The 24,287-nt window shown below is 44.5% G+C and overlaps 1 long non-coding RNA gene across 1 annotated transcript in view; it reads left to right on the top strand.

Moving 5' to 3' along the window:
• Window positions 1-23,898, top strand: part of LOC141251964 (uncharacterized) — a 53,579-nt gene extending 29,681 nt beyond the window's left edge. Inside the window, exons 4-5 of the long non-coding RNA XR_012313463.1 lie at window positions 17,452-17,583; window positions 22,500-23,898. This is a non-coding gene — a long non-coding RNA (uncharacterized lncRNA). The remainder of the gene's footprint in view (window positions 1-17,451; window positions 17,584-22,499) is intronic.
• Window positions 23,899-24,287: the final 389 nt, after the last annotated feature.

Raw genomic sequence — 24,287 nt, 5'->3', positions numbered from 1 at the left:
GATCCGGGCACTGATGCGACGGCAACAGGGGGAACTCTCCGGCGGTGAGATTGGTAGCGTAAGAATGTGTGACCCTTTTCCTATTGCCATGCCCCCAAAAAGTGAAATGATGATTTGGTGCCGGGCAGCTATTGGTCTGAGAGGTAGAGATTACCAGGCAATGGTAGAACCAGTTTACTCGGACAGTAGGCCCACCATTTTGACAGCACGGGGGGTGGTTGATGTACGCCATGGGAGGGTGCCCGTTCGCATAATAAATATCGGGGAGAGGGAAGTGTACCTGCCCCGGTATGCCACGCTAGCCAAATTATATACCATTAACCAAAATTCTATACAATCTGTGGAACCCTTGCCTCCATCTCACCCGGAGGAAGGTAACGGCTCTAAGAAAAACATGGAGGACTGGTGTCAGCAACTACATCTGGGTACTGACTCCACTCCCGCACACCAGAAACAAGGAGTCTATCGGGTGGTTCAGGAGTACGAGAGAGTGTTCAGTAAACACCCGTTAGACTTCGGGCGAGTCAAGGGGGTAGAACACCACATCCCCACGGGAGACCATCCTCCTATAAAAGAGAGGTATCGACCCTAACCCCCTGCCCACTACCAACACGCCAAGGGGATGCTTAGAGACATGAAAGAGGCTGGGGTGATCAGGGATAGCTGTAGCCCCTGGGCAGCTCCACTAGTCTTAGTCCGAAAGAAAGACAACACCATGAGGATGTGTGTAGATTACCGGAAAATCAATCGTATCACACACAAGGATGCGTACCCCTTACCAAGGATAGAGGAGTCATTGGCTGCTTTAAGATCTGCTAACTTCTTCTCTACCTTGGATCTCACTAGCGGGTACTGGCAGGTTCCTGTAGCAGAGGCGGACCGGGAGAAGACCGCATTCACCACCCCGATGGGACTTAGCGAGTTCACCTGCATGCCGTTCGGACTCTGAAACGCACCGGGAACCTTCCAACGACTAATAGAGTGTTGTCTGGGCCACAGAAACTTCGAGACGGTCCTGTTGTACCTGGACGATGTCATCGTATATTCCAAGACGTATGAGGACCACCTGAAACACCTGGCGGAAGTGTTCGAAGCTCTGGCAAGTTACGGCCTAAAGGTGAAACCCTCCAAGTGTCACCTCCTGAAACCAAAGGTGCAGTACCTGGGACACGTGGTGAGCGCTGACGGAGTGGCTCCCGACCCTGATAAGATCACCGCAATTAAGGAATGGCCAAGCCCCTCCAGCGTAAAAGAAGTGCGGCAGTTCCTCGGGTTGGTAGGCTACTACCGAAGGTTTATTCCCGGTTTCACCAAAAAGGCAGCACCTATGCAGGACCTCCTGATAGGCCAGTCCCGGAAGGCCAAGAACCAGAAGCCGCCCTTCAAATGGGAGGAGCTGGAAGAAGAGTCCTTCCGCCAGCTGAAGATGGCCCTCATGGGGGACGAAATCCTGGCGTACCCGGATTATAGCCAGCCCTTTATCCTCTACACCGACGCCAGTAACATCGGGCTAGGAGCCGTACTGTCCCAGATCCAGCAGGGGAAGGAACGAGTAATTGCCTACGCCAGCCGAAAACTGCGACCCACCGAAAGGAACCCCGAGAATTACAGCTCATTTAAGTTAGAGTTCCTGGCCGTAGTATGGGCAGTCACCGAGCGCTTTAAGCATTACCTCGCTTCTTCCCGGTTCACCGTGTACACGGATAACAACCCGTTGACACACCTGGACACGGCAAGACTCGGTGCCCTGGAGCAGAGGTGGATGGCCCGTCTGTCCAACTACGAGTTCACAATCAAATACCGGGCAGGACGCTCCAATACCAACGCGGACGCCCTGTCCAGGATGCCCAACCTGCCGGACGGAGGAGAAGATCCGGAGGGACTGGAAGAAGTTGAACTCCCTGCATTCCACCGTCATGGGACTATCCAGTATTCCCACCGGGTAAGGAGTAAGCAGGCTGCTACGTTGAACCCCTTACCCCACTACAACTGGGCGGAAGCGCAAGACAGCGACCCTGCCGTCCGACTGGTGAAGGAGATGCTGACTCGGCCGGAGGCTCGCCTTGAACCAGACGCTCCGGAGGAAGCCAAACAACTATGGGCAGAGAAGAGTCGACTGTTCCTTTACAAAGGGAAGTTGTGCCGCAGAATGGTTAACTCCCGGACGCATGAATTACTCTGGCAAGTAGTGGTGCCACGAAGAGACGCAGCCATGGTGATGGAGGCATACCACGATGGAGCTGGACACTTCGGGTGGAAGAAGCTGGAGTTCCTGCTGCGCGAGCGGTTCCACTGGGTAGGCATGAGGGGAACCATCGAGAAGTGGTGCAGAGACTGTGGCCCGTGCAACCTGAGAAGGAAGGACCGTGCCAGCCAGAAGACTCCCCTGCAGTCCATCGTCACCCGGCAACCGTTGGAACTGGTAGCCTTGGATCATATAAAACTGACCCCAAGCAGAAGTGGCTACGTCTACGCGTTAACCATCGTGGATCATTACTCCCGGTTTCTGGTTGTCGTCCCCGTCAAGGACTTAACGGCTCAAACAGCAGCTAGAGCCTTCCAGCAGCACTTTTGCCGTCCACACGGGTACCCGGACCAAGTGCTGACGGACCAGGGACCTGCCTTTGAAGCGGAGGTCTTCCAGGAATTCTGCAATCTGTATGGCTGCCGGAAGATAAGGACGACACCCTACCATCCGCAAACTAATGGACTTTGTGAGAAAATGAACCAGGTGGTAATGGATCTTCTAAAAATGTTGCCCCTGGAAGAACGCAGTCTGTGGCCTGAGAAGTTGCCCGATCTGGTGGACCTATACAACCACATCCCGGTAGGTTCCACCAACTGTACCCCGGCTTACCTAATGAGGGCAAGACCTGGTAAGTTACCTGTTGACCTGGAAATGGGAGTCCTGACACCCGAGGACACTTCACCAGAAACAGACTGGGACACAGAGAGGCAGCAGCAGTACCGGAGAGTACAGGAGAGCGTGGAGCGAAGTCTCTGTCAGGCTAGGGAAAGACAAGAGAAAACTTACAACCAGTATGCTCCCGCTGTTCCCCTGGTACCCGGAGAGCAGGTCTTGAAGAGGAAGAGACGGCTCCACAAGTTGGATGACCAGTGGGAGAAGGACCCGTACACCGTACTGCCCTCAAGCCACGAGAACCCGAAGGTTTGTACCATCAGTAAAGACGGAGGGGAAACCACAGCCATTATATCCCGGGACCACCTGAAGAAGTGTCCCGAACAACTGAGGAACCCTGAAGAGGAACAAGAAGACCATCGACCCATAGAGGAAAGGGAAGATATGGTTAGTACTGTGCTCGGGGACTTCCCTCGGTCTTGGACTCAAGTCAATGGTGCAGTTGTGGTACCCGTACTCACCTTCCTCCAACCAGCATCCCAAGCACCTACGGAGCAACAGGTAGAGCTGGAAGAACAGCCGGTCCAGGAGGCAGAAGACTCCACACAAGCAGAACAGGAGGATCAACCCTCTGCTTATAGTGAGCCTGCCGTACCCCTAGTGAGACAAAGAGCCGGTAGACAGCTGCCCAGTTTACCCTTGACAGCTCCTACACCCTGTAGTTCAGGGCCAGACAGTCAGCTCCGTAGGTCCACTAGGGCCACTAGAGGCCAGTTACCCGCACGCTGGAGGATTTGAAGTGTATAAATTGTTTTATTTATGTTTATCTGTGTATTGTTGCTTGTGTATAATTTTGTGTTTCCAGTTATTTTTAGGAATCCTTGGTGGATTTACCGGGAATCCTTGTACATAGTTGGAGCGTAACCCAGGATGGACTAGAGACTGTTAAGGACTCGGGGTAGGACAGACCCCTACCTGGTTACGTCTCCCTGTTTTGGTGAAATGGACACCTTGCTTTCTTCAAAGACTACACCCGGTTACGGACATGCCGTGACCACCTTTATGTGTTTCTTCTTATTGTACTATTATTGTTGTTATATCTTGTTATGTTTTTTTTCTAAAATATGTTTAGTCCCGGAGTACTAAATTTCACTAGGGGGGAATGTGGCACCCCAGGGGTCTGGTTTTCCACAGTAATGTAATGTTATGTCTGAGAGCAGGTGGGAGGTCCTTTGGTCAGGGATCCTGTGCATGCCACACCTCCTGCCCAGTCTTGGGAGGGGAAGGACTTCCCCTGTATAAACCCTGGGCTGAGGCAGGGTTAGTCAGTCAAGGAGAGTAGAGACAAGAAACAGCAGAAGCAATACTACTACGAGTCAGGGGCTGGCAGCTGCAGAGCTCGCCCTGACTGAGAAGCTTTCTTACCGGACCCGGCGTCCGAGGCTGTGGGGACTAACTCTTACCCAGCAGCAGAAGCCGACCGGCAGGGGATTTCAGGTCCTCAGGCCCAGAAACCCGAAGGCACGGTCACACGTGTGGGACCAGCACCGCCATCGTGGAGCGGAAGCCATTAGAAGGCCCCGAGTCACCGGCCATACGGGTGAGCACCACACGGTACACTCAGGGACGTGGGCTACTTATATCCGCTTCTAGCAAGGTAGCCAGAAGAGTACAGTCAGTTTGGGAGGCCTACAACTCCGCCTGGCCAGGGGAGATCCCATCTGCTCAAGGACTGACCAGGCCCCGTTCACTAGCAAGTACTCCGGGAGGGTCTATCGTTGTTACCAGTAAAGACCCTGAATTACACCGCACCGTCTCTGAGTGGTTCCTGCTACCCCCATCATCCACATCTGCTGCCCTGAGGCCATACCCCTCCCGTTGGGGGTTATACCATCTATGCTGCACCATCCATCCACCGGCCTCAGCGGACTGTCCTGCAGCGGCAGCTCCATAGCTGCATTCAACGGGTGGCGTAGTCGTCCTACATCTACCGCTGTTACATCGCCGCTCAGTTTGACTCCCTGGGCACGGACCGGGTCACCGCCACGAGACTACAACCCTCAAGAGATCCGGCTCCGGGTAAGCTCCCGCGTGCGCAACGCAGCGCGACACAGGCCCAGGGGCGCGTCACATACAACTCTCACGGAGTTCACTCTTGGGGGTTTTAAATCAGCTTCTTACCACCACAAGAGCTACTTTTTTAGCCCTCAAGAGTGAAATATGCCTGGCAGAGGTCCTTTCAATAAATTATTTATTTTAAAAAAGTGAAATAAAAAAGGATAACCCCCTCATATATTCAATCCCATGTAACCTCATAAATACAGTCCCACGTATATGAGCACATGATTATCAGCATCATATACTGTGGTGATGTGCACTGTACAGCGCCACAGTATATGGTGCTGATTATTATGTGGCTCATATACTGCAATATAAAGGGGTACAATGAGAAGTACTATGGCCATGAGGCCAGAGTACAAGTGCCAGCTCATATACTCAGCATATGAGCTGGTACTTGTAGTACTCCAGCCTCATGACTATAGTATTTCTCATTTTCCATTTCTCATTGTTATATGCAGTATACTGCTGGAGTACTAAAAGTACCAGCTCATATGCTGAGTATTCTGCCAACAGTTCATATACTCAGGCAAAAGCTCATATAGTCAGCATTATTGGCGGGCATTACCTTGGCGGCGGGCAAATGCGAGAGTCTCTCCGCTCTCAGGATGACGCGCCGGCCTCGGTGACGTCATTAAGTCGCGCGAGGTTCAAAGCTTGCGCATGTGTTATTGTACACGTCTCCTACATTGTAAGAAGGCGTGACTGCGCATCGAGCGCATTGCTGGGAAACAAAACACAGGGGGCACCATAGTTTGGGGAACTTTCCCCGCGGCACACCCGACCATGTGTCGCGGCACACTGGTTGAAAATCACTGCTATAAATGAATTAAAAATGGAAACTCATTTAAGACCCCAAACAATACCTACCTCACTAAAGATGTCTGATTTCTTCAAAGTGGAGTCACAGCCGGAGATCGCTGGTGGGATCCGAAAAACAAGGACGCAGTAGTGACCACCAATCGGGGACGAGGGGCGCGGAAAAGTCCAATTTATGCACGCCTACGTGTCTCAGTTCTGAATCGCTAACGAGATCGTTGATAAGGTGTCAAATACAGCGATGCACACTGCCCAGCAGGAGCACAACGACCCAGGAATGGTCCAGGAAGCTTTGTAACGATCAGCGATCTCACAGCAGGGGCCTGATCGTTGCTACCTGTCAGACGTGACGACATCACTAGCGATATCGCTATTGCGTCACGAAAACCGTGACGCATCAACGATCTCGCTAGCGATCTCGTTATGTGTGACGGGGCCTTAACGCTTTGACTCGCTGCGATTCTCTGCCAGCTTTCTTCCCGAGGAGGATCTACTTTGAGAACGTGTGCCACCGGCCGGGGCACCGCTCAAGCACCTCGAAGCTACACGCTGAACTCACTCATCCGGACCTCGGACTAACACCATGAGGTATATCTTATATTCACCGCTCTGCAAGCGAAATTAGCTCTTTGTGAGGTACGATTCAACAGTCTGTGCTAATTACCACTCTTGCATGTACCTATCTTTTATAACCTCTACTTAGTGTCCTCTGAGGATCCATTACTGATTCACTAACTCTATGCACATTAAGGGAGACAGTTTCATATTTATTCATATTTATGCATATTGGCACAACTAAACGACTTCTTAATCGCCTGCAGCACTGCTGGTCCTTTTAAAGGCAAATCATATGTATTTAAATTGGAAAACTACTGCTTTTTTAAAAACTGCAGCATGTCAATACTTTCAGTGTATTTGCAGTGTTTTTCTCAGATAGGCCATGTTCACATGTTGCATTTTTGCTGCCGTTTTTAATGCAAATTAAAAGATGCGTTTTATAGTACCAATAAATGAACTAGAGTATAAATTGCTATGCATGCAAAATAGGAGCATGTTCACACTGGCAGACAAAACCTAAGACAGAAACAAAATGACCATATACCCTGCTGTAAGTAAATAAGTAAAAGCAATAGTGCATACAAATAACACAGGGTACTTAGTAAACACCGTTTTTGATAAATACTCCAGTTCATTTCTTTCGGATAAGTTTTAGGTTTCTGCACTCAGTGCAGGTAGGGACGTGGCCTCCCTATATTTGAGCTGGACATTACATTTTCATAGCTTCCCATTTGCTAGGTACTCATATTCGGGACCCAGTGCTGGTCGGCCCTTATTCACATTGACATCACTTTGACACATGGTAAGGTTTTAATACTGGAGGTTAGGACCATTCTGATATGGGTACACCTTGACGCTGTTGGGATGGCTTTTACACTTTTTTTGTTCAAAAACAGTGTTTACTAAGTACCCTGTGTTATTTATATGAACTACTGATTTTACTTATTTATTTACCGGAGGGTATATGTTCATTTTGTTTCTGTCTTAGGTTTTTAGGCTATGTTTACGCATTGTGTTTTATTGCTGCTTTTTTATGCAAATTAAAAGCTGCTTTTTATAGTACAAGCAACAGCTATGAGATTTGAGAAATCTCAAACATATACTTTGTTGTTTTTTTCCCGACTTGAATTGGAAAACTGCTGCTTTTTGGAAAACTGCAGCTTTTCAATTCTTTCAGCATTTTTGACGCATAGAAAGCAATGAGTGAATTAAAAAAAGCAGCAAAAATGTTGCTATCAGATTTTGCAGCGTTTTTAGCGAAAATGAAGCATGCACAGCAGGATCTGAAACCCATTTATTTTTGCGATTTTCCTAAGTGTAAACCAAAATGTCTTGGTGTCCTCACCTGAGCATGGATGTTAGTACTAGTACAGTTTAATTAAATTTGTGATAAGTGTTAAAGTAAACATTGCCTGCCCAATCAGTGAAATTGAACAATGCCCAACCAACTCTATGGCAATACCAATATGTGAAAGTAAACAATGCCCAACCTACAAAATGCTCTGCTAATGTCTTAGGTAAAATACTCCCTAGCAATTTAACTCTCACTGCTGTTTTTACATTTGCAATTGTGTATTTTTCATGAACTCATATGAACTTTTTTGTTCAGAATAATCACTATTTTTCAGACATAAATCTTTTTCCACTAAATAATTTGATCATATTGCCTTTTCTCCAAAAATGTTTTTATGGTGGCACATACAGTCATATGAAAAAGTTTGGGCACCCCTATTAATCTTAAGCTTAATGTTTTATAAAAATTGGTGTTTTTGCAAGAGCTATTTCAGTTTGATATATGTAATAACTGTTGGACACAGTAATGTTTCTGCCTTGAAATGAGGTTTATTGTACTAACAGAAAATGTGCAATCTGCATTCAAACAAAATTTGACAGGTGCATAAGTATGGGCACCTCACCAGAAAAGTGACATTAATATTTAGTAGATCCTCCTTTTGCAAAAATAACAGCCTCTAGTCGCTTCCTGTAGCTTTTAATGAGTTCCTGGATCCTGGATGAAGGTATTTTTGACCATTCCTCTTTACAAAACAATTCCAGTTCAGTTAAGTTTGATGGTCGCCGAGCATGGACAGCCTCTTCAAATGATCCCACAGATGTTCAATGATATTCAGGTCTGGGGACTGGGATGGCCATTCCAGAACATTGTAATTGTTCCTCTGCATGAATGCCTGAGTAGATTTGGAGCGGTGTTTTGGATCATTGTCTTGCTGAAAGATCCATCCACTGCGTAACTTCAACTTTATCACTGATTCTTGAACACTATTGCCAAGAATCTGCTGATACTGAGTGGAATCCATGCGTCCCTCAACTTTAACAAGATTCCCAGTGCCGGCATTGACCACACAGCCCCAAAGCATGATGGAACCTCCACCAAATTTTACTGTGGGTAGCAAGTGTTTTTCTTGGAATGCTGTGTTTTTTTGCCACCATGCATAACGCCTTTTTGTATGACCAAACAACTCAATCTTGGTTTCATCAGTCCACAGGACCTTCTTCCAAAAAGAAATAGGCTTCTTCAAATGTGCTTTTGCATACCTCAGCCGACTCTGTTTGTGCGTACTTGCAGAAACGGCTTCTTTCGCATCACTCTCCCATACAGCTTCTCCTTGTGCAAAGTGCGTTGTATAGTTGACCGATGCACAGTGACACCATCTGCAGCAAGTTGATGCTGCAGCTCTCTGGAGGTGGTCTGAGGATTGTCCTTGACTGATCTCACCATTCTTCTTCTCTGCCTTTCTGATGTTTTTCTTGTCCTGACACTTCTGGCCTTAACAAGAACTGTCCCTATGTTCTTCCATTTCCTTACTATGTTCCTCACAGTGGAAACTGACAGGTTAAATCTCTGAGACAGCTTTTTGTATCCTTCCCCTGAACAACTATGTTGAATAATCTTTGTTTTCAGATCATTTGACAGTTGTTTTGAGGAGCCCATGATGCCACTCTTCAGAGGAGATTCAAACAGGAGAACAACTTGCAAGTGGCCACTTTAAGTAGCTTTTCTCATGATTGCATACACCTGGCTATAAAGTTCAAAGCTCAATGAGGTTACAAAACCAAAAAAAGTGCTTTAGTAAGTCAGTAAAAAGTAGGCAGGAGTATTTAAAACAAGAAAATGATAAGGGTGCCCATACTTATGCACCGGTCAAATTTTGTTTGAATGCAGATTGCACATTTTCTGTTAGCACAATAAACCTCATTTCAAGGCAGAAACATTACTGTGTCCAACAGTTATTACATATATCAAAATGAAATAGCTGTTGCAAAATCACCAATTTTTATAAAACATTAAGCTTAAGATTAATAGGGGTGCCCAAACTTTTTCATATGACTGTATGTCTTGCATTGGTGGCCTAACACCTTGTATTTTTCATGCTTGTATGGTGGAAGCAAAGCTGAACTTTAGGGGTCCTGAAAAATGCAGCAAAAAAGCCAACAAAATCTGCTTTTTGTCTGCAGTTTTTTTTACTGCCAAGAGATCAGGGTTAGGCTGCAGAAAAAAGCATAAAAATGCAACATGTGAATATAGCCATAGAAAGCAATGATTAAGTGCAAAAAAAGCAGCAAAAACGTTATTGTGAGGAGCTGACCTTGTTCTAAGACTATTGGACCAATGGAAGCAGAACGGAGTCTGCGGCTCTAAGAGATGCAGACTTTTTTCCAGCTCGGAGCATCGGTTCCGTCAATATTATTATTATGTTTTATTAGTGATTTACTTGTTATGCTTCATAGATTTCTGCTTGCTTGTCAGTATGTGCACTAATTTGACTTGTAAAGTGTCCAACATTCCAGTAATCTCAGTGATTAGTTCAGCTTCAGGAATCAATGCTTCCATTCAATGAACATATCTCAGGAGCCTTAAACCATTATTCTCTCAGAGGAGCCATCACCACAGTGGTCACCAGTGATGGGCTTCTGAACGATTTTTCATTCTTACAGCTAAAAGCAAATGTCTAAGGGTGAGGGGGCTAATCCCTGGGAGGGAGAAAAGAAAACTCACATGTTTAGTCAAGGAGTTGTGTGGAATGACATCGAAGGAATAGGATCAAGACTGAGGACCTGGAAGGATGGATGGATGCATTGCATATGGAGTGCTGGAGATCAGTTACCGACTGGACTGGATAAAAATGCTACAGTTGTGGGATCTGTTGTTTGGATTTAAACTTTCTTAAAGTATTGTTGCTACTGGATACCTATGCTTCCATCATTTTACCTGTCGTCGGGACTGTGATTACAGACTATACTGGAACAAAGGCAGTAGAATACCGTCCCGGGAAGGGGATCTTGTGGACTGAGACAATTCTATTTTGGACGTTTACCTGGAATTGCTGTATTATCATGGATGTAAGGAATAAAATATTGCTGTATTGTTAACCTACCTAGCTGATAATTAAAACCCACAGTCTCAGATCTCTACAGGTGTCATCAGTTTTTGCAGCATTTTTAGTGAAAAAGAAAGCAAGTACAGCAGTATGTGAAACCCATTTATTTTTGTGATTTTTCCCAATTTTAAACCAAAATGTTTTGGCTTTCTTACAAGAGCATAGTTAGTATTAGTACAGTTTAATTAAATTAGTGAGATATGGTAAAGTAAAAAAGCCTGACCATTTCAATAGCCCACAAATGTGTAAAATTAAACAATGCCTGTCCAATGTGTGAAATTGAACAATACCCTACCAACTCAGTGCACTGCCAATGTGTTAGATGCTTTTTGTCTGCAGCTTTTTTTTTTTACTGCCAAGAGATCAGGTTTTGGCTGCTGAAAAACAGCATAAAAAAAGCAACGTGTGAACATAGCCTTATGATTAGGCATAGGATTGCTTCATTATCCCCTTCCAACAGCTATTTTGGCTTTTCATCTCTATCTTTCCAAGCCTAAAATACATACAGCAATGTTTGTTTAATCATGCCTTTTGTTACACATTAAATGGAGACAGAGAAAATGTGCCAAAGCAAAAGGCAAACAGCCAACTAGATACAAGTTCAAATTTATCCGGATGTTTGCTTAGTGAAGGTTAGCTCCAAGCATTAAGCACTAACAAAAATCATTTTGTATGCCAACCCAATACAGTATGAGGAGTTACAATTAGTGATGAGCGAGCATGCTCGCTACTGCTCAGTGCTCGCCCGAGCTTATCACTGATCGAGATCCTCGGTGCTCGCCGAGTATTTCTGGGGTTGCTCGGTGGGAGCTCGGGTCCCCTCCCTGCATGTTTGCCGCTCTTTTCAGAGCCAATCAACATGCAGGGATTGTCTGCCACACACTGTAATGCCTCAGCCTTGTTGGTTGTGGCATTACAGTGATTGACTGGCTGCACAGCATCATCAGGTCTATATCAGACCTGACGCCGCCATGCTCGTCACAGTCACTCTGGAATCAGACAGTGTAGGGAGAGCTGCTGCTGAGCTAGGGAGAGATTTGCTTGTTTCTAGTTTGTGTAATATACGAGACTATATTAGAGACACATATCCATCTCAACTAACAGTCCTTCTGAGGACTAATCAAGCTGCAGAGATATCAGTGCTAGGCTGGCAGGCAGAGTATATAGCAGATTGCAGTGCACATAGCACAGCAAGAGGGTCCATTCCAGTTCTGTCTGCTAGTGCTTTTACAGATATTTGTAGAAATAGCCCCAGGTATCAGGGGCCAGGAATATTTTTTTTTTATATCTTAATCCTGATTATTTGCTTAAAAAGTAATCCAGAGAACACTGTTTTTCTGTGCCATTTGCTTGTTGGCACTGCAGAATACAGCCAGGTCCTTTCCATATAATAGCGCTAAAAATCCAGATATTTAAAACTGTGGTTTGTCCGTCACACGGATCACATATAATTGTGCTGAAAATATTGCCATTTCTGGCCTCCATGGAAATTTTGTTGCAGTGTGTCATTGAACTTATTGACACGATGACACGAGGTTGGCACTGTTAAAAATAGTTACCTACAGGCCAGCTATTTAAAACTATGGTTTGTCCGTCACACGGATCACATATAATTGCGCTGAAAATATTGCCATTTCTGTCCTCCATTGAAATTTTGTTGCAGTGTGTCAGCGAAGTTATTGACACCAGTTTGCTGATAAAAATAGTTACCTACAGGCCAGCTATTTAAAACTGTGGCTTGTCCGTCACACGGATCACATATAAGTTCGCTCCAAATTCTGCCATTTGTAGTGAGGGTGGAAGATATTGTCCTCCATTTAAAATGGGCAAGGCATGTGGCAAGGGACGGGAAACTGGACGTAATGGTGATGGTGCATGCAGAGGCCGAGACCATGGGCAATCTGAAATTGCGCCACAACAAACACCCACATCTTCTCACTCGACCTTCCTGTCCCTATTAATAGGGGACCGCAGAACACCACTATTGAACACAGAGCAGTGTGAAAAGGTTATTGGTTGGATAGCAGATAATGCTTCCAGTCACTTAGCCACCACCACCACCCTGTCATCCGCACGGTCAAGTCTCAGTAGCCGCGAGTCTGGGCTGCATATTCCTCACCCTGATCCTCCTTCCTCCCACCATGCCGAGTGCCCAGAGACAACTGATCCCACACTTGGACACTCTCAAGAGTTGTTCACTTTTCCATTTATAAATTCGGGCCTCTTGCCTGGTCCTCTTGAAGCGGGGCAAGAGGAGATCACATGTAGCGATGCCCAAATATTTAGGCAGTCACGGTCATACGAAGGCGACGGTTGGAAAGTGTCACAAGAGTTGGACAATGATGAGACACAATTGCCAGACAGTCAGGAGGAGGACCAGGATGCGGAACTGGAAGACGAGGTGGTGGATGATATAGTAACTGACCCAACCTGGCAGGAGGACATGCAGAGTGAGGACAGCAGCACACAGGGGGAGGGAGGCAGAGCGCCCCAACAGGCAGGAAGAAGCAGTGTGGTGGCCGCAGACAGAAGGCGGGCAACCGTTCACCGTAACACCAACACAACGGAAGTTGGCAGTACAACTGTTAGGTCTTCCCGAGTCTGGTTGTTTTTTAAAGACTCTGCCCATAACCCAAAAAAGGCCATTTCACCCACCTGCTAGGCCAGCATCAGCAGGGGTAGCAAAACTACCAGCCTGACCACCACCAGCATGATCAGGCACATCGCAGCGAAGCACCCGACTTTGTGGGCCGAAACCCAGGGTCCAGGAACAGTGTCTGTGGGTGACACCACTACTTCTTCCGCTGTTGTGCGTGCAAGCCAGTCCCCTGTCCATAGTGCATGCGAAGATGCCTCCTGCCCTGCACCTGTCGTTGCACATTCTCAACTAGAACAATCAGCAAGCACGTCTTTGTCCCAGTGCAGCGTTCAATTGTCCATACCCCAGTCCTTGGAACGCAAGCGCAAATACGCAGCCAATGCCCCACAGGCCACACTACTAAATTCCCACTGTTTACGACTGCTTTCTCTCGAAAGGTTGCCTTTTAGGCTCGTGAAGATGGAAGCTTTTGGCAACCTGATGGCGGCGGCTGTCCTTCGGTACTCGGTCCCCAGCTGCCACTATTTCTTCTGGTCTACAGTCCCCGCATTACACAAACACGTGTCCCACAACATTAGCCGTGCCCTCAACAATGCAGTTACTGGGAAAGTCAACCTAATCACGGACACTTGGACAAGTGCTTGTAGGCAGGGATGGTGCATCTCGCTGATGTCACATAACATAGTGGAAGCCGGGACGCAGTCGGATCTTGGGACGGAACACATCTTCCCGACGACGAGGAATGTGGGCCCTAGGTCAATCAGGGTTGCCCCCACAGTCTACAGCTCCTGCACCTCATCCTTTTCAGCCTCCTCCTCCTCTTCAGCCTCCATTTCCGATATGACCACATCAGTCACAAGCTAGAAGCACTGCAGCACTGCCTCAGCCAAGTGGCAACAGGCTGTGCTGAAGCTAATATGCTTAGGTGTCAAACTGCACAATGCTGAAGAGTTGTGGACAGCTCTGAAAGAGCAGGCAGATCTGTGGCTGACACCGCTGAACCTACAGCCAGGCATGGTCGTGTGTGAAAATGGCTGGAACCTGGTGGCGGCTCTGAGGCGAGGCGAGCTCACACATGCACCATGCCTGGTCCATGTGCTTAACCTCATGGTTCAGCAGTTTCTCAAAACCTACCTGGAGCTGCCGGATATGCTTGTCAAAGTACGCCGCCTGTGCGCCTCATCTCATCCCAATGTTGATTGGGTGACAATGAGGAAGAGGAGGAGGAGGAAGAACAGGAGCTAGTTTCATGCGCTATAGACTGTACTACCTGCACAACTGTCTTACCATCTGTTCAGCGTGGATGCCTGAGAACAGGGAGGAGGAGGAGGGGAGCATGGTCTGACATCCTCTTGGTGAGGACACGGAAGTCTTGCCTGTTAGCAGTCTGGCACACATGGCTGAGTTTATGTTACAATGCCTTTCACGTGCCTTTCGCATTCTCTAAATTTTGGGTGACAGTCATTACTGGTTGGTGACACTTCTAGACCCACGCTACAAGGAGAACTTTATATCTCTAAGGAGAACTTTATATCTCTTATTCCTGAGGCGGACAGGTCTACTAAAATGGGGCAGTACGAGAAGGCCCTTGTTGCGGAACTATTAAAAAAATTCCCATCTGAAAACGCTGGCGGCAGAGGTCACAGTTCATTGGGCAACCAAGGAGTACAGGCGAGAGAGACAGAAATCCAATCCAGCAGAGGCAGGGGAACACGGTCAAAGTTTTGGAAGAGTTTTCTCAGCCCCTCCCATCGCACAGGCCCTGAGGCGTGGGGTACTCTCACAAGTTGTGCAAAGTTTGGGAAGATGCTGAGGGAGTACCTTGCCGACCGTACCAACATCCTCCGTGATTCCTCTGTGCCTTATAATTATTGGGTATCCAAGCTGGACACGTGGAATGAACTGGCTCTCTACGCCTTGGAGGTCCTGGCCTACCCTGCCACTAGCGTTTTATCAGAGTGGGTTTTTAGTGCCGCTGGTGGAATTATAACTGATAAGTGCATCCGCCTGTCAACTGAAAATGCTGACAGGCTGACTCTTATAAAAATGAACAAGGGCTGGATTGGGCCAGACTTCTCAACACCACCAAATGATAGCAGCGTAACAAACTCAACTCCAGTGTCTTTTTTTGGGATGTGTGTTTCCATGCAAGTTTTCACACCCACACATGGGTATACGCTTTCTGATTTTGGCTATTTGCTCTTGTCCTCTTCTTTATCCTCATCCTCCACCACCATATCACCAGGGTGACCGTGGTCCGTGATGCAACACCCACATAATTTTTTTAAAGGGTGTTTATGATGCCCGTAAAAATTTTTTTTAGACAGTATGTTCATGTATTCTCCCCAGGGGTAAATGTTTGTCAGCCCATACACTTAGTGCCTGGGCATTACAAGTATAGGAGACCCGCTCCTTTCTAATGGGAACATTTTTTTATGAGGCCCTCCTCCACGTCTTTTCCAAGGTGCATTGGAGTGCCTCCCAATTTTTAGCAGCTCTTGCATTCACTGCATAGGCCAACACTACGGGAGACCCACTTCCTAATAATGGGAACAGTTTTTCATGAGGCCCTTTATGTCTCTTCCAAGGGGCATTGGAATGCCTCCCAATTTTTGGCAGACCTTGCATTCACTGCATAGGCCAACACTATGGGAGACCCACTTCCTAATAATGGGAACATTGTTTTCACAAGGCCCTCTGACCTCCACGTCTCTTCCAAGGGGCATTGGAATGACTCCAAATATTTGGCAACCCTTGCATTCACTGCATAGGCCAACACTATGGGAGACCCACTTCCTAATAATGGGAGCATTGTTTTCAGGAGGCCCTCCTCTAAGTCTCTTCAAAGGGGTATTGGGGTGCGTCCAAATTTTCAATGGGGTATTGGGTTCGTCCAAATTTTGGACAGACCTGCTACTCACTGCATACGCAATAACGCAATAACAGTATACGAGACCCAATCTTTAGTAATGGGAACAACAAAGCATAGCCAGCTGATGGCTATCTAAGAATAGCGAGGTCCGACTGCTGGCCCTTTAAGAATAGTAATAGTGATGGCCCTATAAAAATAGGCTTTGTGACTTTCAGAGTCCCTCCTTCATAAATTAAACAGGATGTGTCTGATAATGTCTCACACACTACATGGCCAGATAAGGTGTTAAAATAACATTTCCCGGTGAATGCATTTGTCACAGTTGAAAGCAATGCAAAAGTGCAAAAACGCATCAAAAACGCTACGTGTGAACATAGCCCAAGGTGTGGAGGAGTATTTTTGTTTTTGGTTATTTATTTTGCCTTACATATAAGTCATTACCCTGGAAAAGATGTTCCTTAACATATTTCTCAGGAAAATCCATTTTGGTTTCGTTTTTGTATGTTTTATTGTGAGTCCGTAAAAGTGGTGTAATAACTCTGACAACATTGTTGACAGCAGTGACCTGGGAGTCAGAAATGCTTCCAGGGGTCTTCCCCATGCTGTTCTCATGTCATTTGAGCACTGTTACCATCGATTTGGGCAATTTTTAGGCCCTCTGCAGACCGCCGGGGAGATCTACCTGAAAAATGCTCGAGTTTCCCATAGACTTATATTGGGCTCGTTGCTCAGGTTGATTCCCTCGACCCGAGCATCGAGCACCCGAGCATTTTAGTGCTCGCCCATCACTAGTTAAAATACTTTACGTAACTTTTAGGCAATATCTGGACTCATAAATACTCATTTTGATATCAGGATTATACAACCATTCTGACATAGATTTTACAGGTTGTACACCAGTCTCATCAGGTCTAAGATATCTACAGTTGAAACCGGAAGTTTACATACACTACTGTATATAAAAAGACACATATGCATGTTTTTCTCAATATCTAAAATGAAATCAGAATAAACCTTTCCTGTTTTAGGTCAATTAGGATTACCATACTTTTTAATATTTGCCAAATGACAGAATAATGAGAGAGAGTGAGAGAGAATGTTTTAAGGCATTTTTATAACTTACTGCAAAGTAAAAAGTTTACATTCACTAAAATTACTGCACTATTCCATTAAACAACCTGTGGATGTATTTTAATGCACACCTGAAACACACTGCTTCTTTGTGTAGCATCATGGGAGAGTCTAATGAAATCAGTCAAGATATCAGGAAGAGAATTGTGGACTTGCACAAGTCTGGCTCATCCTTGGGTATAATTTGAAGATTGAAGGAGGAATTGATCCAGCTCACCGGATATCAGTGGTAACTAAAATATAAAAATTTATTTGGTCCATGATTAAACCGATTCATGTCAGTACATACATATGTCATTCCGAGAAATCAGAATAAGTAGGGAGGGGTTACAGGGGGTAAAGTACTAGTTTACCAAGCTCAAGCATCACTCAAGCGTTTTTTTTTTTTTATTGCAGCCCTGAAGTGGTGCTTGTAATCTAAGGACCCTGCATCTAGCCTTATACTTACCTGCTCCGATCTTCACCTTCTACAAGTATCGCCGCCGCTCTGCTCCCACTGGTCTCCAGCAGTTTGTGACCTGCCAGACTGCTCCAGTGTTTGCTGGAGCCAGCAGGAGGTAACTTCTCAATGCAAGTCTACGAGAGCCTCATTTCAGCTCTCATAGGCTTGCATTGAGCGCTTGTGATGTAACTTCTGACTTCCGGCAAGTCAGAGCCTGCGGTCACAAAATGAAGCCGCAGGAATGGAGTTGCGCCGAAAAAAAGGTAAGGACGGAGGTGGGTAGGTATAAAACTATGGCCAGGGACCTTAGATTAGAAGCACCACTCCAGCGCTGAAAAAAACAACCCACTGGAGTGGTTCTCTAATAGTGTTGAGCGAGTATGTTCTATTAACCCTTTCGCCGAGTATGCTCGGGCCGAGCTCAGAGTAGTTACAGCTGCTCAGTGATATGGTTGAATCGCTCCCGTGTGCATGATTTGTGACTGTTTGACAGTTTTATTACATGTGAGGAATGTCTATTTCTTACACATTCCTCCCATGTAATAAAGCTGTCAAACAGTTGCAAATCATGCACAAGGGAGTGATTCAACCATATCACCGAGCAGCTGTAAATACTCGGAGCTCGCCCGAGATTACTTGGAATAGAACATACTCACTCAACATTATTCTTTAACTATGTAGGCAGTGTGCATTGTGAAATTTGGTAACAGATCAGCTTTAGAGTTCACATCGTGTACACAGAGTACATTTACAAATAGCTATGGTTGTGGTATTAAAGGAAATCTGTCACCAGGTTTTTTTCTACCCCATCTGAGAGCAGCATAATGTAGGGTCAGAGACCGTGATTCCAGTGATATATCACTTACTGGGCTGCTTGCTGCCATTTTGATAAAACCACAGTTTTCTCTGCAACAGATCAAATAGTTCTCTGAATGCTGAGCTCTTAATAACCCAGCCCACATCACTAATTGGCAGCTTTCTGTGTACACTGTACATTGGCAGAAAACTTCCAATCAGTGGTGGGGGTGGGGTTATTCAGAGCTCAGGAATATGGAGGACTACATGACTGCAGGATTTCTAGCCCTCTAGTGATAAAATCACTGTTTTCTTAGCAGGAGATTATCAAAACTACAATAAGAAGCTCAGTAAGGAACACACTGTTAGAACCAGGGTCTCTTTCTCTACATTATGCTGATTAGATGGGAAAAACCTGATAACAAATTTCCTTTAAAATGTTTAGTTTAGCTTGCCAACACTGCTCCAGGTAGAGGGACTATGTTCATGATTTAGTATAAAGTATTATTGAAATTTGTGTGAATCGTGACTGGAAAATTCTGCCTAAATATACTGTAATACAAATGTCATACTATGTTAAATTTTACTATATTGCACAAAACCTTACAATAATGTAAATGTATCTAACAATTAAGTGCAGAAATAAAATAACAACTAACGTTAAAATTCTCAGATTTCTTTTTTTTCCTTCCAAATATACACAGCCCCACTTACACAGTAACAACCTCACACAAATCACTCCTTGTGTTGGCATCATATTAACCGAACTTGACACAAAAACAATAAGGCACTGTTTGACCTTGTAATAAACGCACTGTTTAATGCAGTGCAAAAAGCACTGACTAATCATTGTATTCAGTCTCTCAGTTCTCTGTGACTAACTGACATTTATCCTAAAAGTAACCAAGCTGAAAATAGAATTCCTAAGTACAAAACCTAAGTAAAAGAAAACGCAGCTTACAAGGTAACGTTACAGAGTAGGGGCCCATTTACAGAGATCGACCAGTGGCACGATATGACCGCCCACCAGTAAACCTTTACGAATCGGTTGTTAGTAGCCTGTTTACACCAGCAGACCTAAATAAACGATGCACACGGAGTGATCTGTAATAGATTGCTCAGACACGTAGGCTACCATTGTTCTCCGTTGTGCAAAAGATCATTACACCCAATGAACAAGCATTTTGCTCATTCATCGGGTGATGTAAGCAGCCTACTTACATTGCAAGATAATCATGAAATGATTTTTAGAATGCTTGTAAACGATTATCTTCCAGTTTAAATACAGCTTAAGCCTACAGTGGCTTGCAAAAGTATTCACTCCTTTGGCTTTTTACTTATTTTGTTACATTACGACCTATGTTTAAATATTTGTATAATCTGGTTTGTGTGTGATGCATCAGCACTAAATAGTGAAAATTGGTGAAGTGAGGAAAATATAGGCATCAATTAAATTTATGGGATCAAATAATTAAAAATTGGCATGTGCATATGTATTCACCCCGTTTGCTATGAAACCTCTAAAAATTTCTAGTGCAAGCAATTACCTTCATAAGTCAGATGCTTAATGAAAGGAAGTCTATCAGTACATACACAACTTTTCTGAAGGCCACATAGGCTGCAACACCTTTAAAGCAAGAGGCACCACTAACCAAACAACACTATGAAGACCAAGGAAATCTCCAAACAAGTCAGGGACAAAGTTGTTGAGAAGTACAAGTCAGGGTTGGGTTATAAAAAAATATCGGACAAGGAGGGCATTAATCTGAGAGGCAGCACAGAGACCAAAGATAACACTGAAGGAGCTGCAGAGTTCCAAAGCAGAGACTGGAGTATCTGTCCATACAACCACAATAAGCCATACACTCCATAGAGGTGGCCTTTAAGGAAGAGTGCACAGAAAAGAGCCTTTACTTACAAACAAAAATTGACTCCCCAAATGTATGGAGGAAGGTACTGTGGGCAGATAAGACTAAAATTGAACTTTTTGGCCACCAAGGTAAACGCTACGTCTGGCGCCAAACAAACACAGCTCATCACCCCAAGAAACCATCCTCACAGTGAAACATGGTGGTGGCAGCATCATGCTGTGGGGATGTTTTTCCCAGCATGGACAGGGAAAATGGTCCACGTCAAGGGGAAGATGGATGATGCAGAATACCGGGATATTTTTGAGCAAAATCTGTTTCAGTCTGTCAGTGATTTGAGACTCGGACTCAGGTTCACCTTCCAACAAGACAATGACCCATAGTATACTGCTAAAGCAACACTCGAGGGGGAGAAATGTGTAAATGTTGTGGAGTTGCCTAGTCAAAGCCCAGACCTTAATCCAATTGAGAATCTGTGGTCAGACTTTAAGATGGCTGTGCACCAGAGGAAACAATCTAACTTGAAGAAGCCAGAGCAGTTTTGCCTTGAGGAATGGGCAAAAATCCCAGTGGCAAGATGTGGACGTATCCAAAGTGACTTGCAACTGTAATTGGCACAAAAAGAGGCTCTACAAAGTCCTGACTTTAGGGGGGTGAATAGTTATGCACACTGAAGTTTTCAGTTATTTTATCCTATTTGTTGTTTGCTTCACAATAAAAAGAAAATCAAATGTTCACAGTTGTTGGCATGTCCATTACGTGAACTGATGCAAACACTCAATGAAATTCCAGGTTGTGAAGTAGCAAAACACAAAAAAAAATGCCAAAGGGGGGGTACTTTTGCACGCCACTGTACATTCACACATTTGTGTGAAGTTTCATGGTGCTGTCCGATTTTTTTGTCAGACACAAACCCATTAAGTCCTATTCTGATCCCCAAATTGGACATGCTCAGTTTCACGGATCTCACACTCGGATTCATGATTTTCAAGAATTTGTGAATAGATCCATGAAACTCTATAGGTCCATAAGCTGTCTGATAAAAAAATATAACAGCTTACAGACATTTCACACACATTTGTGAACGTAGTCTCAGTTTTCTCTCCATCCAAGAAAAGCAGGATCCATTTTTCTCAGAGGTGAAGAGGGAAAAAAATATTCGTTTCTCCACCTTCTTCATTCAGTCTGTGAAAATCGGACTGCTCACGGATGTCATCTGAGTGCGGTCCGATGTTTTCCACGAACCCATAGACTTGCATAGCTGAATTAGATCCGACACTCATATCAAAACCGGACATGTCAATGATCTTTTCCACGGTCCGAGGAAAAAAATCAGTCATGTGCACAGTCCTGTAGAATAACATGGGTATTAGTGCTATCCGTCAAAACCACGGATAGCACTTGTTCGATTTAAAAGGTCGCATGCACGAGCCTTAAGGCTTACAGTGTTCTCAGATGGTGGATGACAATCACTAATGATAGCAACCATAAGGTGTGTCACAAACTGTTAGAACATACTGTACTGTGAATGACATATAAGCATGTATTTACACAAGTAATCAGTTAATGAGTAAAATGCTTAACCACTGGTTGACTGAATAGTTTATGCCAGCAAAAAAAAAACATCCCTACCGGCAACACCTCGTCCCTTGTAAACAAGGAATGTGCTGCAAATAAAATGATTACTCTGTCTCCATCATGGTACATCAGCCTTTGTTAAACAGGCTGTAAATGAGTGCCAATAGACTTGTATATAGTCATTCAGTGGTTATTAAAATGGGCATTGATAGAACAACATTTGCATGTCAAAATGCACCATAATATTGTCATGCAGATGCATATACCATTAAATGTACAAGGAAGGGTGGGTGACTATTTGTAAAGCCTTCAATGAGTACACATAATAAGACAGCACAGTACCTTCTTGTGATGTAAAATTCTGAAAAAATAGATCCTTAGGGCCAACAAGCACAGCCTGTTATTAACCTTTTACATGACCTCTTAAATGACTTCTTGATTTTTTGTTTGCTTTCCCTACAGGTTCATGTAGCGGAACCTGGAAACACCATAATTTCTTTAATGACAGTTTATTATAGACATTGGTACAAAAGTGTGTGAGGTCTCTTTAAGATGGCAGTATTTACAGTGGTTCTTGAAAGTGTGTGAACCCTTGAAAATTTTCCATACTTCTGCATACATCTGACCTAAAAGAACACCAGATTTTCAAATAAGTCCTAAAAATAGATAAAGATAAGCAAATAATGCAAATTAATCAAAAATGTATTTTTTATTCAGAAAAATGATTGAATATCACATGTCTGTAAGTGGCAAAAGTATGTAAACCTTCAGGATTATGAGATATTTTGAAGGTGAAATCAGAGTCGGTGTTTTCAATCAATGGGATGACAATCTGCTGTGATTGGATAATCCGTTTTCTTTAAAGAACAGTGATCTTTTAAAGTTTGATTTTATCTTCACAACACATTTGTAAAAGTGCATCATGGCGTGAAGAAAGGAGATTTCTGAAAACCTAAAAAAAAAATTCACATTCAGACAGATAGTGTACAAATAGAAGAAATTAAACACCACTATTACCCTCCCTAGGACTGGTCAACCAACAAAGATCACTTCAAGAGTAAGGTACTGTATATTACAGTCTACAAGAACACAAAGGAATTCAAGGGAACCAGTAGGCAACTAAAGGCCTCTCTCACATAAGCTAATGTTAGTGTCCATGACTCTACCATCAGAACACTGAGGAACAATGATGTGCAATGCAGAATTGCAAGAAGAGAGCCACTACTTTAAAAAAAAAACATTGCTGCCCATCTGCAGTTTGCGAAACATCACAAGGACAAATCAGAATGCTATTGGAACAATATGTTATGAACTGATAAGATGAAAATAGAGCTTTTTGGTTTACATGAGAAGTGTTATGTTTTGAGAAAGAAAAACACTGCACTACAGCATAAAAAGCTGATATGATATGTGAAACAGAGCACTGCTAGTATCATATCTTGGGCCTGTTTTGCTATATCTGGGCCAGAACAGCTTGCCAACATTGATTGAACAATGAATTTTATCAGCAAATTCTAAAAGAAAATGTCAGGACATCTGTCCATGTTCTGAATCTCAAGAGAACTGGGTCATGCAACAAGACATTGACACAAAGCACATACTCAATCTACAAAAAATGGTTAAACAAAAATAAAAGTTAAAATTTTGAAATGGCCAACTCAAAGTTCTTTACTTAATTCTATAGAAATATGGTGGAAGGACCAGAAGCAAGCAGTTCAACGAATAAAAAAATACCAACATAACAGAGTTGAAGTTGTTTTGTAGGGAGGAATGTACTAAAATTCCTCCAAACCGATGTGCAGTATCAATCAACAATCACCGGAAATGTTTAGATGCAGTTATTGGGGTCAGTCCAGATACTGGAAGCAAAAGTTCACATGTTTTTGCCATTCATATTTTCCTCAATAAAAAATGACAAAGTGAAATAGTTTTGACTCATTTGTTTGATTTGGTTCTCTTTATCTACTAAGGATTGTGTGAAAACCTGATGCAATGACCCCGCACCTTTCCGGCGACATGACAGCTGATCTGATCCCATAACAGCTCCTAACAGTCGCAGGTGGAATCGCAATCCACATGCGGCTGTTAATATGTTAAACGCCCCTGTCAAACTTTGACAGTGGCATTTAACATGCACGTGCTTATCGGCGCGCCCGTCACATGATCGCGGATTGCCTATGGGTTGGCATGACAACCTGGTTTTGCAGGAGACCGCTATGGTTGTCATAGCCGATCTGCTATGAGCGCTGC

This window comes from Phyllobates terribilis, unplaced genomic scaffold, assembly GCF_046119375.1.
Source record: "Phyllobates terribilis strain yellow unplaced genomic scaffold, ASM4611937v1 Scaffold_2__4_contigs__length_985480577, whole genome shotgun sequence".
In the NCBI taxonomy this organism is placed as follows: Eukaryota; Metazoa; Chordata; class Amphibia; order Anura; family Dendrobatidae; genus Phyllobates; species Phyllobates terribilis.
The sequence above is the reverse complement of the archived record's forward strand: the minus strand, read 5'-3'. Positions and strand labels throughout refer to the sequence as shown.